The sequence below is a fragment of the Myotis daubentonii genome, chromosome 2 (genome assembly GCF_963259705.1).
Source record: "Myotis daubentonii chromosome 2, mMyoDau2.1, whole genome shotgun sequence".
Lineage (NCBI taxonomy): Eukaryota > Metazoa > Chordata > Mammalia > Chiroptera > Vespertilionidae > Myotis > Myotis daubentonii.
This window is the reverse complement of record NC_081841.1, coordinates 180,369,423-180,388,052: the sequence shown is the minus strand read 5'-3', so window position 1 is coordinate 180,388,052 and position 18,630 is coordinate 180,369,423.

The window sequence follows — 18,630 nt, the reverse complement described above, 5'->3', positions numbered from 1 at the left end:
GCCAGGGCCTCAGTTTAATTTTTACCAATAACTTCGGCCCAAAGATACTATTCCATTGGGTAATGAGCCCTGTGATATCTTCACCAGATTTCATAACTTTCCATCCTCTAGAGCACACACTGGGTAATGAGTGCTGTGATAAAACCTTAGCCATATTCCGTAACTCTGTCCACAAGAGTTTCCTAGGAACTGTTTAATTCTGGGACTTAAATGTCCAACCTCAAAGCTGCTTTCTTTCTTCATCTTCGTAGGGGCGGTCTGCCTGTGGCACTAACTAAAGAGAGGGATTCCAGCCCTGGCTTCAAATGGGAGCTTTTGATTCTCTTGTGTGCTGAGCGATCCCGGGCTGGGGACTGAACAGTAATATTTGTTTCCTAACTGTCCAGGTGATTCTAATGGGCCATCCAGACTGAGAACAGCTGATGGACAGGAGTTGGGGTGGGTGGGAAGATACTTAGTGCTGATCCACCAACTTACCCTTAACTCCTCCAGGGTATATAGCAAATAGGAGGAGGGGGAATGGGCCAGTGGACCTTATTCAACCAGAAGTGCTGGTGGTTCTCTTTCTCATCAGTTGCTACTGTTTCCTCAGCTCACAGTGCCTGGTCCTCTGTCCGGCAAGCTCTGTCCTGTGTGGGGCTGGGCAAGATTGTGGAAGCCCAGGTACCTTCTAGAACACCTGCTTCAGTAAAGGAAAACTCCCATAACATTTTCCTGCCACAAAGAAGGTGGGAGTGCAGAAGGTACCTCAATGATTGTTCCCTCCACAGCCCAAATATCTGCTCCTCTAATTCTCCTTTCCTCTGCTCAGGTGTCAGACCAACATTTGTGCTGGCTAAACACATTTCTGTATTAGTCAGGGTTCATTTAGAGAAACGGAACCAATAGGAGATATATATGGAGAGAGAGAGAGAGAGAGAGAGAGAGAGAGGAATTTATTTTAAGGAATTGACTTACGTGACTTTTGGAGGCTGGCATTCATGACTTTATTTTCCTTGATAAATAAGGCTTTTACTGTCTTATTAGAAAAACATTTTTTTTATTCCTCCTTAATCCCTCCACCGCCATCTCATAACTCCTGAACTTTAATTGGCAGATGTTAATACATCCTTATTAAAAACAAGTGTTTTGGAACAATTCATACATCCTTCCATATAGTAATGGAAAGTTTTAATTGCTTAGAGTGAGCTATTTGATCAGTCTGCTGATCAAATTTCTTTCAGAGGATAAAAGAATATTTGTTAGACTCCAAATACAAGAGAAAATGCAAAGCCCACATTTAATATCCATTGGGCAAAATTTATATCTTTCTATCTAATAAAGCGGGAATATGCAAATTGACCATCACTCCAACACACAAGATGGCTCCCCCATATGGTCAAAGATGGCCGGCAGAGGAGGGAAGTTGTGGGCGATCAGGCCTGCACTGGAGGGCAGTTGGGGGTGATAAGGCTGGCAAGGGAGGGCAGTAAGGGGCAATTGGCCTGCAGGGGAAGGCAGTTAGGGGCAACCAGGCCTGCAGGGGAGGGCAGTTGGGGGTGAACAGGCCTGCAGGGGAGTACAGTTAGGGGTGACTGGGCCAATGGGGGAGGGCAGTTAGGGGGAATCGGGCAGGCAGGGGAGCAGTTAGGTGTTGATCAGGCTGGTAGGGGAGTGGTTAGGGGGTGACCAGGTTGGCAGGCAAAAGCGGTTAGGGGCAATCAGGCAGGCAGGCAGGCAAGTGGTTTGGAGCCAGCAGTCCTGGATTGTGAGAGGGATGTCTGACTGCCTGCTAAACGGGCAGTCGGACATCCCTCAAAGGGTCCCAGATTGGAGAGGCTGGGCTGAGGGACACACCCCCCCCTGCATGAATTCATGCACCGGGCCTCTGGTATATAATGAAACCCTAAAATGCTAATCGACTGAACAGCAGAATAACCAGTTGCTATGATGCTCACTGACCACCAGGGTCAGACACTCAACGCAGGAGCTGTCCCTGGTCAGCAGCTCCTGCATTGAGCATCTTCCTCCCCCCGCCCCTAGAGGGAGGCAACCAGTGGTGGCAGGAGACAGGGCTGGTGAGTGAGCAACCTCAGGCCACCAGCCAAGGCAGGTGCCAGTGGGGGTGGGAGGGCCTGATCACCCCACCTGCTGGTCGCCCCACAGATGGGCCTGATTGCCAGCCAGGCCTAGGGACCCTACCCTATATATTGGGAACAGTCTCTCAGATTTAAAAATTAGAACCTGATATGGCTACTGAAAAAACGGGATGATGCAGCAATGATATGCATGGACTCTGGCTTGCACACTTTGTGGTCAGCCCTGATTTTGACCCTTATAATTGTGTGACAAAGCCAATGACTTAACCTCTCTGCTTCAGTTTTTACACCCATAAGATGGGGAAAATGGTACTACTGCCTCAGGAGGATCATGATACATACTACTTTTTATAATCAGGGCAAAAAAAAAAGTAGCTGCCCATACAACAGCAAGATGCCTTTCACCTGTATGAAAAGTATGGTCACTGGTGCATGCAGCATCCTGGATTGCAAGAGGGTTGTCGGGTTGTCCAACTGCTGGTTTAGGCCCGATATCTCCCAAGGAGTCCCAGATTGCGAAAGGGCACAGGCTGGGCTGAGGGACCCCTCTCCCGCCCCCCCCCCTCCCCCATGGATATCATGCACAGGGCCTTTAGTTTTAAATATCTTAATTGTAGCCTTTCCAAATCATTATTTTTTAATGTAGTTAAATATAATTCCTTAGCATGGCACTGAAAATAGCAATGACATTTACATCACTGTAGTTGGGCTGTAATCAGCAGACTGGGAACTCACTGATATTTCTGTGGCTTGGGTCAGTAGGACCACAGGACGGCCATTTGCAGGGGAGAGCTTGTGGGTTCTGCGGGGGAATAATGGTGGTCTCCTCATGACTGGAGCCAGGTTGCCTACCTGCGCACCCATGGGACCTCTGGTGCAGCCGTCAGCTCTCCCCAGTGTTAAATCTCTGAGAAGGCTCAGGGGGCATTTTGGGGTTCATGACATTTTCTTGCTTTTTACTTACCTTTGTTTATAGGATTTTGATCATCTGCAGAAAATAGAAACAACTGTTAAGAAAACAAAATTGCTAGAGCTATACTTCTGCCACATTTCAATGCTCCAGACTTGCCTTTGTGAATAATGATGCAGAATAAGAGATTTGAGAGGAAGATGCGCGGCACAGGGCGAAGGAACAGAGGCTCCTAATTTTCCAGCACCCTCTCCATGTCCCCTCTCCTCTAAACCCCAGACTTAGTCTCTCTCTTTCCCTCTCCTTTTTGAATTTGCTCCCCATTTGTCCTTGTGCTTCTTCTCCCTGTCTCCCATCAGAGTTTTCTTTTTCTTCCATGTCTCTCTCCTATACTCATCTCTTCTTTCTTGCTGCTGCTGCTCATCCATCAGTATTCATGTTCCTCAGACTAAAACCCCACTGGGGATCCCTTTGTGTTCCTCCTGTGTGCAAACGCACACAACCATTGAGTCCCAGACGCAGAGGTTACACTGCCAGGGGCTCCACAGTGGCAGCAGGCAGTCCGGTGGGGGCGGGGCGGGGGCAGTCAGGATGTGCTAACAATGTTGGCCCGCCTGGGACGTGCACAGAACCACAGCGGGCATCTCCCTCTTCCCCAAGCTTCTACTCACGGCCATCCAGCCTGAGCCTTCTCTTTTCTCTCAGGCATCTGCAACCCCTCAGGGTGTACGGGAGGTCTTCATTTTCCCTAAACCCACCTCCACATTCACATCTTGGGGAAAGCTCCGCTGCTTTCAGAAAACAGGAGGGGAGAGCACCTTTTATTGAGCATGCTCCTTCCCACTGTCTTTTGTTCTTAGTTATTTTCTTCATCCCAAAAGGAAGTGGAGAACTTAGCACTCTGACTTTAGACGTTTCTTTTGGAGGAAACCCTGCGATTTGAGGAAAACCTCAGGAGAGAGGAAGACATATCTCATCCTCCCAACCTTTAGAGCTCCTAGGGGGTGGGGCTCATTTACTAAATCACCAATTACTTGAGTTACTTTAAAAGGGAGAGACACAGGGTGTTAGGGACATAGGACTAATGTGCATGTCCTACTCCACTAGGTTCATTCCTGAAATCATCATCATTATTATTATTATTATTATTATTATTATTAGTTATTATATACAGCCAGGGAAAAGTGTGATACTGGGTCAAGGTGTGGAAGAAGATCCTAAAAATTTTCATCTGCTCTTTCTGTTCTTCCTTTTTTTTTGGTCTTAATCTTTATTGTATTTGTCAATTTCTGTAGGTACTCATTTACTTACCTTTATAACAATAAATAAATCTAATTATAAAATTTAAAACTTATAAGTTTGAGTTTTGTGTGTTCAACACCATGCCTGAGTCCTAGGTACATAATAAATAGCAGCTGTTAATTTTGCTGCTTTCAAAAATATCTCCATTAACTTTTTAAACTCTTTTTCCATACCAATAGTTAACTAGTTATCTTCCTCGCCTCCTCCCCGACTGGTCTTTACTTATAAAAATGGAGTAAAAAAGAGAAAATGTCTCCAATTCCCAATTCTATTCTTTCCTTTGTTCTCCTCTAAGTAATTTTTCCCAAAATACCCAGGATGAAGATGATGATGATGACGATAATCCAGTCTGCTTTCTTTACTCTGATCTCTCGTTGGCTAGTTTTAAAAATAATAAATGTCATCTCAACCTAGTTTTTGGAATATAATTCTTCTTACAAGAAGTAATGTTTTTGAAGATGTAAAATACAGGAATTTTGATTTGAATTAGTATTTATGCAAGATCTAGAAGCTAACCACATTTACTAGTCAAGAAATGAACACAGTGTCCTAATAGGCAGAAATTTAAATGGGACCCAGCTAACAGAAGAGCATTTTCTTTTCTAAAAAGGTTTCTCTATTTAACAACTAATAAATGAACTCATAAGTGAAAAAGGTAGCAGGAAGGTGGATATCTCTAGTGAGCTGAGCTAAGGAATAAATCACTCAATCAGTTACCACCTCCTTCTTAAGTGTATTGTGTGCAAAGAACTGCATGTTCTGTACATGCTGATGAGAATGACTCAGTAACCAACAATAGTCAACAAAATGTTTATAAACTATACTAGAGGCCCGATGCAACAAATTTGTGAAACAGTAGGCCTCCCTTTCCCTGGCTGTCAGCACCGGCTTCCCTCTGGCACTTGGCACCTCTGGCACCTGGGACTTGGGCTTCCCTCCGGCTGCCATCAGGCACCAGGGACTCAGGCTTCCCTCACAGCCCCAGCTTCGTCTGGAAGGTCATCTGAAAGGATGTCCAGTCTAATTAGCATATTATGCTTTTATTATTATAGATGATAACAGGCACTACGCTAGAGTTCTATTTCTCCATCTATCCTCTGAGCTCCAGAGCAACATTGACAAATGCTGTGAAAATATTCCCTTAGATACTGTTTACAGACTCTTAATGCAGCATGGCTAAGACTGAGCTCTTGCCTCTCTGCCATCCATCTCTCCCCATAAATCATGCTTCATTAAGTTCTGCTGCGTCTTCCCCTAAATAACAGGAGAAGCTGTCTCCTCCCCTATCCTGCTGCTGTTACCATTGACCGAGCCCCTGTATTTTCTCACTCATGCTCTTGCAATGACTCCATTGTTTGTGTATCTTTCTAAAAGTTCTTACCATCTTTTCTGTATGGCCCCGGCTAGAGTGGCCCAACTGTCCCAGTCTGAGAGAACTGAGGAAACACAGAAATAGCCCTTCTGGTTATGTCAGTGGAAGTGTGAGCCACTTTTTGTTACAAACATTTCTCTGGATCAGCATTTTCCAATATAATTTCTTCAAATCTTTCTCGAAGGTATCAATGGTAGAATAGGAAAAATGAGTAAAAAGAGAGTAAAGACTAGAAAAACCATTTTATTCTCTTTTCCCTACTAACTCTTTAGATCTGGCATTTGGATGATCAATATGGTGATTAAAATGCCAGGAAGATCTATCACTAAGACCACATATCAGGCCCCTGGCAGAAATGCCACAAAGCAAGACGTGGTCTCTGACTTTGATGAAATAAATGAACAAGACACATACAAACAGAGGACAAAAGTGGGTAGCTAGCTAGCTAGCTAAATGATAGTGTAGTGTTTACTCAAATTCATTTTTTAAAATTAAACAATCGAAATAATATTTAGGAGACAGAGAGGTGATATGGCATGGTGGCATAGGTAAAGCTTTGGGAATTGTCAGTCGCTTGTTCTCACTCCGACTATGAATAAATTAGTTCATTTATTTGAGCTTCACTCTCCACTAAGAGTGGGCTAATATTATCCATTTCTTATGATTGTTATGAAAGTTAGAAAAAGAACATGTAGATTCCTATTAAAGTAGCTATTACCTTCTTTCAGATTTATGCACTAATCCACATGGAGTTTTGTGTATAGGAGGAGGTAGATATCTAATTTTATGTTTTCTTTGTGGGTACCCTACTGTCTCTGTACCATTTGTTAAAGCAAAACGTGCTTTGGGTCTGCAATGCCAGATCTGTCATAAATCAAGCTTCCATATAAGCATGCGTCTGTGTCTAGGCTTTTTTCCTCTTTGATTGTGTTGTTGGCCTATCCATGAACCACTCACTTACTGTCTTGTGTCTGTTTAAAATTATGTCTTTAAATCTGCAAAGGCAGTTATGCCATCTCATTCTTCCTTGTAATTGTCTTAGCTACTTACACTGTTCATCTAAATTTCAGAATCAAGACCCATAAAAATCACTGTCAAGATTTTGATCAGAATTGCACTAATTGTATAGGTGACTTTGGGGAGTATTGAAGGCTTTAAGGTACTAAAAGGTGGGTAAGACATGATAGGCAGAGAGTAATGATGGGCAAGGGGAGAGTCAGAGCAGAAGGAATGGTGTGAAGCGGGGAGATGCAGAGTGCGTTTGGTAAAAGGAACGGCCTAGTTTGACTGGTGAGTGATGGATACCAGAAGGTAGATGTAGACAGAGACCTGGAAGCTACCTTGGCTGCAAGTATAAAGTGAACGCACAGAAAAAAGCTTGTGACAACTCCTGAGCCTGGCAAGTCCTGTGACATGCCGCTAATGGAAACCAACTTCCCATCCAACTTTGTGAAGCAGTAATGCAATGGAGATTCATGTAAGAAAAGTTAGAGAGACAGAGGAAATGTAGCCAGATGTTAATCAGGCACTAAGCTGTGAAAACTGTGTTCTCTGTTTTACATGAAATGTTATTTTACCTGTGGCTACTAATTCTATCTGTAAATGCTGTGTGGGAATATGAGCTAAGCAATGTACATTTTCTGATAATTTTCCCACCAAAAACATGCTCACCCAGAGGCACTCATTAACTTTAAAAAATGGAACCCATTCACCCTGCCTGAACCTGCTGGGGTGCACCAGTTGACTCAACATGCATTGCACATTCAGGAATGATCTCCTGTGGGCTTCTGAACTGGAGCTCTTCCCTTAACTGTGACTCCTGCCATTTTATCCTCTCTGTGTTGTGGTGATGCCACAAATGTTGACTGATGAGACCACCACGGTCCCCAACTGACTTCTTGTTGGTGCCTGCCCAAGACATTACAGCTGCTGCCCAAAGTGTCAGCCCTTGAACTGATGTTGTTTCTGTTTGGACCAAGGGTGATAGTACTGTCTGATGTCAACTTGGTTACAAGCACTGTCCCATCTCCCCTTCCAACACTGGGATCCTAGCATGAGTTTCTGAGTGGGGCTGGAGAAAAAGTTGAATGACAGAGATCATGCTGTATCCAAAATTGCACTTCTCCTCAACCTTGGATCATTTTCACCAGCCTTACCTGTGTGCTGTGACTTTTTTGTCCTTGAGGATGAGATTTCCACTAAGACCTTCTCTAGATAGACTTTTTTTGTTTTGTTAATCCTCACCCAAATATGTTTTTCCATTTATTTTTAGAGAGAGTGGAAAGGAGGGGAAGGTACACAGAGAGAGAAACATTGACATGAAAGAGACACATTAATTAGTTGCCTCCCACACATGCCCTGACCAGTGCCAGGGATTGTGCCTGCAACCGAGGTACATGCCCTTGACTGAATTGAACCTGTGACCCTTTTTTCTTCAGGCAAATTCTCTAACCATTGAGAAAACTGGCTAGGGCTAGATAGATTTTTTTTTTTTATGGACCTATCCAACCAGCCTTCCAAAGATGCTAGAATCCATGGTAGACATAGATTAAACTTGTTAAAACGCCAACAAAATTTTACTCTAAAGAGGGTCTATAAATAGTAGGGTGTCTATAGAACATAGTCTGAAAACAGTAGAGCAGTTAAGAGTATAAATTCTGAAAATAGACTGTATTCAATTTATGGCTCCCCTGCTTGTAGCTATGTGTGACCTTTGGCAATTTATTAAACTGCTTTGAGTCTCTGTAGGCCTTGAGGACAGTTGTAATTATCAAATGAGATAATTCATATAAGGCACTTAGCACAATGCTTGTGATCTAACCAGAGTTAAAAAACTGTTGAATGAATAAGTCAGACATCTGGGATCAAAGGCATTGAAAAAATAAACTATTCTAGATGTTGTTCAATTCAGAGACTCATGGAACATGAAACATGGAACACAAAAATTTGCTTAGCAGGTTCATTCTTATTCACCCAATTACTCCTTTATTCATTAAACATATGAGATCTGGATCTATTATATGCTAACCACTGAGTTAGGCAGTGGTCACTCCATAAATTATTTGTGGAGTTTAAAATCTAATGAGGGATAAAGACAATTTAGTGTGACAAGTTTCATGATAAGGGAGAGAAGATATTACCAGATTTTATTGAATCTAAGAAGCCATCATTTGTAAGACCTATTCTTTTTATGTATCTCCAAGAAAAAAAGTTGGAAATTTTAATTTTAATTGATTCTAAGACATCAGTTTTAATGAATTGATTTTGATAATTTTCATTGACTATAAGGCACAGCATTTTCAGAAATGTTAAAATGCAAAATAAATGTATCTTAGAAAAATAAATGAAATAGATGGTCAAGGAAGAAGAGTTTGAATCCTTATCAGAGAGTCACTGTGGACCATAAAAGGAGAGAACAGATTAAGACCAGACTTGACGATTAAAACATAATACACAGTCAGTCACTGTGGTGGACATTTGCCATTGCTTCACTACCCAGCATCTAACGCTCTGTCCTGTTTGCGGAGCGGCCCCTTTATAAGAGTTGGCCTTGCCTCCCATTATGAAAACCGAAGGAAAGCAGATATATTCCCACTTGGCAGCTGGTATATAATTGCACGACCTAGTCTTGGCCAATTCTTTGTTCTTCTCCGTGACTTTAACCTTAGAACTGGTAACACAAAGAAGGAAGAGCAGTTTACAATTTATTCATAATAAAGGCGGCCAGCAATTGAGTTAGTGTTGCGTATGGCAGTGGTATAGGTGTTCTAAAAAGGCAACCCTGTCTGAGAGTGGGAGAGAGAAAGATGCCATTGCTGGCATTCTAACCAAACTTCTGCTGGATCATGAGCTAGTGGAAATCTCTGCTCTACCTCACAGGGGTCTGGGTATTTTTGTATTACAAATGTTTGTGATCTTCCATTCTTTGAAGTAGTTAAGTAATTTGGAAAACAGTTTGGTCTTTTGGGGTTTTGCCTTTTAAATATTCTTTCGCCTTGATCAGAGTCTAAAACTAATCATTACTTACTACTGAGACATGACCTTCCAGGTACTTCACCCAATGCTCCATGAATTATGACCCTGACTGGTAGGAATAGGCACCCTGTCCTTTCCAATGGCTTATTCCTCAGCCATGGGTAGGGTTTTTTTCTTATTTATTTATTTATTTATTTATCTATTTTTATATGTGTGCACTTATCTGTACTCAGCTGAATTCTTGTGGGGATCCTCTGCAGATACTCCAAATTTTCTCTGCGTAGTATTTTCCTCTCCAAATTCTGAACTGAAAATTCTGGTCACTTTGCTCTCCCTGAACTTTTAGATTTATTTCCTCAATCCAGGGAGTCCTCTGGGTTCTGCCTGAATTTCCTTTCTTATGCTGTAGTCTCAATCTCTTCAAGGCAGTTGACTGGGGCAATATAAAGGGGCACCTTGTTGTTTCCTGTCCCTTAGGGATTGTTTTCTTTCGTTTCCTGATGTCTTTAAAGACTTGTCCAATATATCTTGTTTAGTTATTAGGAAGAAAAGCACTAAGTTCCTGGTCATCCATCTTAGCCAGAAGTAGAAGTTTCCATTAATTTTGTTTTAACTTGACACATACAGGTTTGGATTCTTTCCCAATCTCTTGATGTAGGACCATGAATCTTTCTTTTAGTTTGATTCTGTATATTGGAGTTTCCTGTTGTAAATTAAATTCATCTTGCATTGCCTATATTTTCCAGCTCAGTTTCTTTGAAGTAGAAGTGAGAGGTGAAAAATAGTTAGAAATCAATCTGAGTACATTAATCTTCTGGAGTCAGAGATTACTCTTCATCCACTGCTCTTGTTTCACTCATGCCAGATTCAATAGTCATCTTCTTTTCAACTCATATCTGCTCCACAGCATTCAACTAAGAGTTCATAGAAACAACAATTCACTTTTTATGTACCTTTTCTTGACTTTTATAATATTTAATTTCACATAATTGCAATACTAAAAAAGGCTCCATAAAAAAGGATGAGGAATAAGAATAAAGATGTAATTAGCTGGTAAGAGTAGAAGGGTTTATACATTCCAGAGAATGGCACAGTAGATGTGAACTTTGAAGGTCTGCTGAATTCTGAGAGTGTTGGTTAAGTGAAGATCCATGAAGAGAGAATCCATACTGACTCTTGCACTTTGCCTTGATGCTAAGTAGAGAGCAAGATGAGTGAGTGGTTGGGATCTTAATGGGTGATTTTGAGAGGTAAATTATAAGGTAAAATTAATAGGATTTGGGATGGTGCCTGGCACATCATGGGCATTCAATAGCTATTTGGAAAATGAATAAATAATTATATTTCATAGTGCATGTGTGTGTGTGTGTTTGTGTGTGTGTACATGTGTGTTTAATCCTCAGTTACATGTAAATTCTTGGGTTTTGGTAAGCAGATTCTGTGTATTTTTTGATACTTTCCAGAATCAACAAGCACAATGTCCAGGACTACTAGTATATAAATGGTCCATTTGTTAACTTTCCCACCTGCACTGCAGGAACAGCTGGTCTGAGGTCTGACCTCTGCTAAAATGAAAGGCATATGGGCTGAACAGGACATTTCTGCCTCTGATATGCCTTCTTCAGGGATGACTTCTGGAAGCTGCCAGGGCTAATCAGCTCCCCTGGCTCTTGCCTGATATAAAAACACAATAAGTGCAGGTGATTGAAGCTGAGAAATGATGTCTCTGGCTCTGGTTAGTTTGTTGTCATTTTTTCCTCTCTGGAAGGAACGTGCCCAGGAGTTGCTGTGTGAAGCAGAGGTTCAAGATATTTAAAAACAAATAAGGATCCCCAGCTGGTTTGGCTCAGTGGATAAAGCATGGGCCTGCGGACTGAAGGGTCCCAGGTTCGATTCCATGTACCTTGGTTGCAGGCACATCCCCAGTAGGGAGTGTGCAGGAGGCAGCTGATCGATGTTTCTCTCTCGTCGATGTTTCTAACTCTCTATCCCTCTCCATCTTCCTTCCTCTCTGTAAAAAAAATCAATAAAAAATATATTTTATTAAAAAAAACAAAAACAAAAACCCCCACACTCAAACAACAAATAAGGAAATTGAGGACCTACCAATTGCATCGTTATGGGGTATTTGAATAAGAGTCATTCATCATAAAGTGTTTCCTCATCATGTAGCAAAGGACTGTGCTAATGCAGTTTTGCAGGCGGGGACAGTGAAGGGAAGTGAGCAGTTTTTCTTTGCTTCAGGTCCGCTAATCTGGGCAGCTGAGGGGTTCTATCTCTTTCAAGCTTAATTTTCACTCATATCTACTGCTCTTCTCAGGGGACCCAACGCTTTAGTTAAATCAATTGGCCCTGGAATAGGTCTTTCCTCCTATCTTGCCCTGCCCAATTTGGGGAGACGTCCATTCTGTTAGTGTCTGGGGCAAACACCCCACTCCATTTCAGGGAGCCCATGGAAGCTGCAACGATGGGAAAGGCGAGACTGCATTTTAAAAATGCCTTGAGCATCCGTGGTTTGTGTGTGAAATGTACAACCATGCAAACGGTTTTTTCCTCCCTAACTAGCACACAAGTAATGTTGGCAGTTTCAGATAATAGAGGCTGAAAATGGACCCCCGTGTAATTTATTCAATGTCTACAAGTTGCCCACGGGGTTTTTAATGTGAAAGAGAGTTTTGCCTTAAGTAATTGACTCAGATGAGAGAAATGAGGGCAATCCCCAGCAAGCAGCTATCCAGAGTCATTTCTGGGACCATTACCTGGTTACTGTTATGAAGTCAAGCTCAGAACAATGACCTCTCAGGCTTTATTGCAGTCACAGACTGATTTTTTTTTTAACCTGAGAGGACGAGATGAGGGCAAGTTGAAGAGGTTTGGTGCGAATTGAGTCCTCTTCATGCCTTTTTATTTTCAAAATATTGAAGGGGCAATTTCCAGCCCGGTGTGTGGGCACTTAACCACATGCCTCCCATCACCATTGATTAGAGTCATGCGGCTTGGTCCCTGCACTTCTATTTACCTTTAATATAATAAGTTCTTCTGTCATGAAGCTATTAACAGTTGTTTTCTAAGAAAAACAGTCAATACGATGGAAACACCCTCTTGAATTTTTCTGTATTTGCGATGACCTGCCCATCCAGAAACCCTCTTCTTTTGACACCAAATGCTGTGCGAGAGACTGAATATATGGATGGCATGACCAGACCATCCTATATAATCAAAGGCTAATCTGCAAATGGACGGAATGGCGGAAAGACCGGTCGCTATGACGCACTGACCACCAGGGGCAGACGCTCAATGCAGGAGCTGCCCCCTGGTGGTCAGTGCACTCCCACGGGGGAGCGCCACTCAGCCAGAAGCCCTGAACTGGGCTCATGGTTGGCGAGCGCAGGGGTGGTGGTGGGAGCCTTTTCTGCCCCCGCAGCAGCACTAAGAATGTCCAACCTGCGAGATGGCACAGGCCAGGCTGAGGGACCCCCCTAAGGTGCACGATCTCGTGCACTGGGCCTCTAGTGTATATACAACTAGGACTCTAACAAACGACCTGCAGCAGCCTTCCCAGGAAACCAGCCTCCTGTCTTTAATAAACAGCCCTGAACGCCAGCCTGCCATCAGCCAGACTTGTAGGAAGTCAGACCACTATCTCTAGCAACAATCCAGGAAGCAAACAATAAGCCCTGCAACAACCGGCCAAAACGGTCAGGACTTGATAAATAACTGACAGCTTCCCTAATTCTTGTCCTCACAACTTGGGACCAATCAGAGAAAGCCAAGCGTGCACCATTAACCAATGGCATAGTTAGCCACCCAGCTTCCCCAGGCCAGCAGCCTCCAATCAGGGGATACGGGGAGCCTTCCCTCTTTCCACCAGGAAGCTCTTCCTCTCCTCTCCTGCCTTGAGTCTCTCACAAATGCATGAGGTGGTGACTGCCTCCCTGCCACAGCAAGCTCTGAATAAGCAGCCTTTGCCCATTCTCATTTGGTTGATCTGTGTTTATTTTCACATGTGTCCACATGTCTCAGTATTTGGGAGGTTTTTTCATTAATTGGGTGTGACTGTGACTTTTCTGGAGTTTTCTTTTTCTCCCAGTCATCCTCCTATCTCCAAAAGGAATAGAACAGATGGAAGGGAGATAATACACAAGCCCGGCCATAGAAATGACCTGCTTCTGGGTCAGAGCGGTTTGTAGGCCATGCCTTCCTGCTCCCCGCTAAGTCCAGAAGAGCAGCATTTCCAGCCAGACCTGGGAGTTCCCTTAAGGCGGGCCCTTCAGACATGACTGATGTGTAAGGAAAGTTAAGGAAAGGGCAGGTGGGATTATCTCAATTGGAAACATTTGTTTCTTCATTCTTCCTTTCATTCAGGCATTCAATACACATTTGCCATGTGCTGAATTTAGGGTTTTAATGAATTATTTTTTATTTTTAAATCTTTATTGTTGAAAATATTACATAGGTCCTCCTTTTTCCCTCATTAACCTCCTCCAGCCCGCTCTCAGGTCCCCCACCTGCACACCCGGACCTCACCACCCCTCAGACCTCACTACGGGTCATGTATATATGCAGACAAGTTCATTGGTTGATCTCTTCCCACCCACCCTCCCCTGCCTTCCTTCTGAGGTTCAACAGTCTGTGCATACTTCTATATCTCATCAGTTTATTTGGTTCATTAGATTCCATATTAATTAATTACTTTTTATTTTGAAAGCCATATTTGAGCACATCCTTTTGACTCTGGAGAAACTGAAGTTCCCCCATGCATCTCCTTGGAGGTAGCTGCAGTCACACAGGATTAAACTCATTCTTTAATATCTCATACCAGGAGGTTTTATTTTTACCCTGATTTTTCACACTTTTCACCAGTTTTCTAATGCTAAGTGTTTCTGCTGTTGTTTCTTGGCTTGTTTTAAAAATTATCTGTGTAATTCAGAAGTACTCTTGGGGTGCATTCATTGTTTAATGCTTAGACCTTAAACCCAAACACTCAAATATGCATTCACTTACTTATTTGACAAGTGTTTATTAAGGCTCTAAGAGTCATGGTTAGCAAGAAGCTAAAGACCCTTAAGCTGTGGGGCCCCTCATCACCTATCTCCTTCCAAGTCCCTGGGAGAGGTCCTGGCAACATGTTCACATTCTCACATGATTTTGTAAAATTTATAGAAGTAACATATTATAATCACTACTAGAGGCCAGTGCACGAATTCATGCACTGGTGGGGTCCCTCGGGATGGCCTGCGGGGATTGGGCCAAAACCTACAGTCCAACACAGCCTGCAGCTCCTACCTGCTGCTCCTGCTCATCCAGGCCCCACTGCACCTGCCCCAGGCTCACGCCCAATCAGTCCTGATTAGGAGAGGCTCGTGCCACTGCAGCAGCGCTCACCAGCTGTGAGCCCTGCGTCTGGCGCCCTCCCAAGGGGTGTGGCCTGTGGGATCAGCTGAAACTGGGTCTCTGACAAGGGACCCCACCAGTGCACGATTGGGCCGGAAAGGGACCTCGGAAGGGCTCCAGGGCATGTCCAGCCCACATTGCTTAGTCTCGATTGGCTGGACCCCAGCAGCAAGCTAACCTACCGATTGGAGTGTCTGCCCCCTAGTGGTCAGTGCACTTCATAGTGACTGGTCAACTGGTTGACTGTCTGCCCCCCGGTGGTCAGTGCACGTCATAGCGAGTGGTTGAGTGGCCTTAACATATCATTAGCATTTTATGCTTTGATTGGTTGAACAGTCAACAGGTCACTGGACGACTGGACACTTAACATATTAGGCTTTTATTATATAGGACTAGAGGCCCGGTGCACAAAAATTTGTGCACTCGGAGGGGAGGGGGGGGTGCCTCAGCCCGGCCTGTGCCCTCTCGCAGTCTGGGACCCCTTGGGAGATAACGCCCTGCTGGCTTAGGCCTGCTCCCGGGTGGCAGAGGGCAGGCCTAATCCCTAGGTGCAGCCCCTGGTCGGGCTCAGAGCAGGGCTGATTGGGGAGTTGGGGCACCGCCCCCTGTCACACTCAAGGCAGGGTCGATGGGGAGGTTGTGGCGCCACCCCCTGTCACGCACAGAGCAGGGCCAATCAGGGTGTTGGGGCACTGCCCCCTGTCATGCACAGAGCAGGGCCCATCAGGGGATTGAGGAGCTCCCCCCTGTCACTCACAGAGTAGGGCCGATAGGGGAGTTGGGGCACTGCCCCCTGTCACCCACAGAGCAGGGTGGATCAGGGGGTTGGGGCACTGCCCTCTATCACCCACAGAGCAGAGCCAATCAGGGGGTTGGGGCACTGCCACTGTCACACTCAGGGCAGGGCCGATGGGGGGATTATGGCTCTACCCCATCACACACAGAGCAGGGCCTGTGTGGGGGGCAGGGGGGTTGGGGCGCCGCCCTCTATCATCCACAGAGCAGGGTCGATCAGGGGGTTGGGGCGCCGCCACTGTCACACACAGAGCCGCAGGGTGATCAGGGGGTTGGGGGGCTCCCCCCTATCAGGCACAGAGCAGGGCCTATCAGGGGGTTGGGGTGCCTTCCCCTGTCAGGAACAGAGCAGGGCCGATAGAGAGGTTGTGGCCCCACCCCCTGTCCACACAGAGCTGCAGGGCGATCAGGGGGTTGGGGGGCTCCCCCCTATCAGGCACAGAGCAGGGCCTATCAGGGAGTTGGGGCACCTTCCCCTGTCACGAACAGAGCAGGGTGGATAGGGAGGTTGTGGCCCCACCCCCTGTCACACACAGAGCCGCAGGGCGATCAGGGGGTTTGGGCGCTGCCCCCTGTCACGCTGATCCTGTTGCCGGGAGGCCTCTCGGCTCCGCTGATCCCGGTGCTGGGAGGCATATTACCCTTTTACTATATAGGATAGAGGCCTGGTGCATGGGTAGGGGCTGGCTGGTTTGCCCTGAAGGGTGTCCTGGATCAGGGTGGGGGTCTCCACTGGGGTGCCTGGCCAGCCTGGGTGAGGGGATGATGGCTGTTTGCAGCTGGTCACACACCCTTCAGGGTGGGGGTCCCCACTGGCCAGTCTGGATGTGGGGCTGAGGGCTATTTTCAGGCTGGGATTGAAGCTCCCAACTGCTCCTTTTTTTCTTTTTTCTTTTTTATTCTGGGCCAGCTTTAGCTCTGAGGCTCCAGCTCTGAGGCCTCTGCTACTGAAAGCAGGTATCTGGTTTTTTTTCGGTTCTATAATCGAAACAATGTATAACTCCAGCTCTGAGATCCCGGCTGGCTGAAAGCTGGTTTCTGGGGTTTTGTTTAGCTTCTATATTTGTTACAATGTTTCTTAAACTGCAAGCTTAGAGGCCGGCAAGGCAGGCGGGGAACGTTGCAGTCCTTCGTCACTGAAGCAAGCAAGCCTCATGTTCAGTTTAAGCTGCCTGGCTGCCGGCCACCATCTTGGCTGGCAGTTAATTTGCATATCGCCCTGATTAGCCAATGGGAAAGGTAATGGTCGTCCGCTAATTACCACGTTTCTCTTTTATTAGATAGGAATGGTTAAGATGCCTGTTGCTTTCTATTCTGACCTCCCCTTCTGCCACACTACTCCCTCTTGTGCTGGGTGAGGTTGGAAGAACTTGGGAAGAATTTTGAGACCTGCCTAGGAGGAATTGAGTTGGGGGACACACTTTGAGTGCAGTGGGATCTGTTTCTTTGTGTGTAAGTTATTGTTATCACAAGTTTCACAATGGGTCAAGTGGCAAAGCTTGAGGTTCAACACGATTGAAACTGGACCCTATGGCAATGCATATGCTTGTCTATGAAATGGACTTGCTCAATCCTATCCACACAGTTCTTATTAATATCTTGCTCATTTGACTTGAAATATTAACATAATGGAGATAACATAAAGTCCATACTACTCGTACAATGAGAACATCAATGACAAATTGATTAAGAGTATATAAAGTTAATCACTATACAAGAACTTGATAATTTAACAAATTTGACAAAAATCCTAAGCATTTACATGACATGAACAAAAATGAGTTTCAAAGTTGAAAGAAATCTTTCTAAACTAAATTCAATCAACATTGGTAGATGGAAAATTGATAGTTTTGTGTTCTCTACACAGAAAGTGGAACTACAAAGGGTTATTATGTGAAGAGGTGGTCAAAATTTATGTAGACAAAAATGTAGGGGAATGTATTAAAGAGGCTTGCCAGGGAGTCCATTAATAGAGATATTTTGTGGATGTGGTGATGCATGTGGCATTTATCAAGTTTTTATTATTTTAATGTGTTTTGATATCTTCTCTCATTCTAAATAAGTATTCACTTACATATTTAATTTTAATTAAAATTTTATTTTGAAATCATTGTAGAGTCATATGCAGTTTTAGGAATTACAGCAGAGAGATTCTACATTTCCTTTATCCTGTTTCCTCTATGGTAATATCCTGAAAAACTATAGTTCAATATAAAAACCAGAATGTTGACATTGATATGGTCCATATTAATTTTTATATTCACAGCTTTGTGCCTTTTTTTTCCTAAAGAGCTCCCCTCCCCCCAAGTATGATAAACTTCAGGTCCTACAAAAGCTGGATTTGCCCCCATATTTACCATGTGCTGAACATTCTTGGTGCTGGGGATGGAGCAATGAACAAGGAGACAGTCCCTGGCCTCAGGGAGCTTATATTCTAGTGAGGAAGATAGAAAATAAAACATACGCCCGGCTGGCATGGCTCAGTGGTTGAGCATGGACCTATGAGCCAGGAGGTCACAGTTTGATTCCGGTCAGGCCACATGCTGGGTTGCTGGCTGGATATCCAGTGTAGGGCGGGGCGTGTAGGAGGCAGCCAATCAATTATTCTCTCTCATCATTGACATTTCTCTCTCTCCCTCTCCCTTAAACAAACAAAAACATACAGTATGTGAGATGGTGATGAGGCCTATGGAGAAAAATAAAGTAGGGTGAGGGGATCGGGAATTGGTAGACAGACTGGAGATGCTATCTTGAGATGGGTGGCTGAGGAAGAAAGGACCCAGAGTAGAGGACATTTGGGCAGA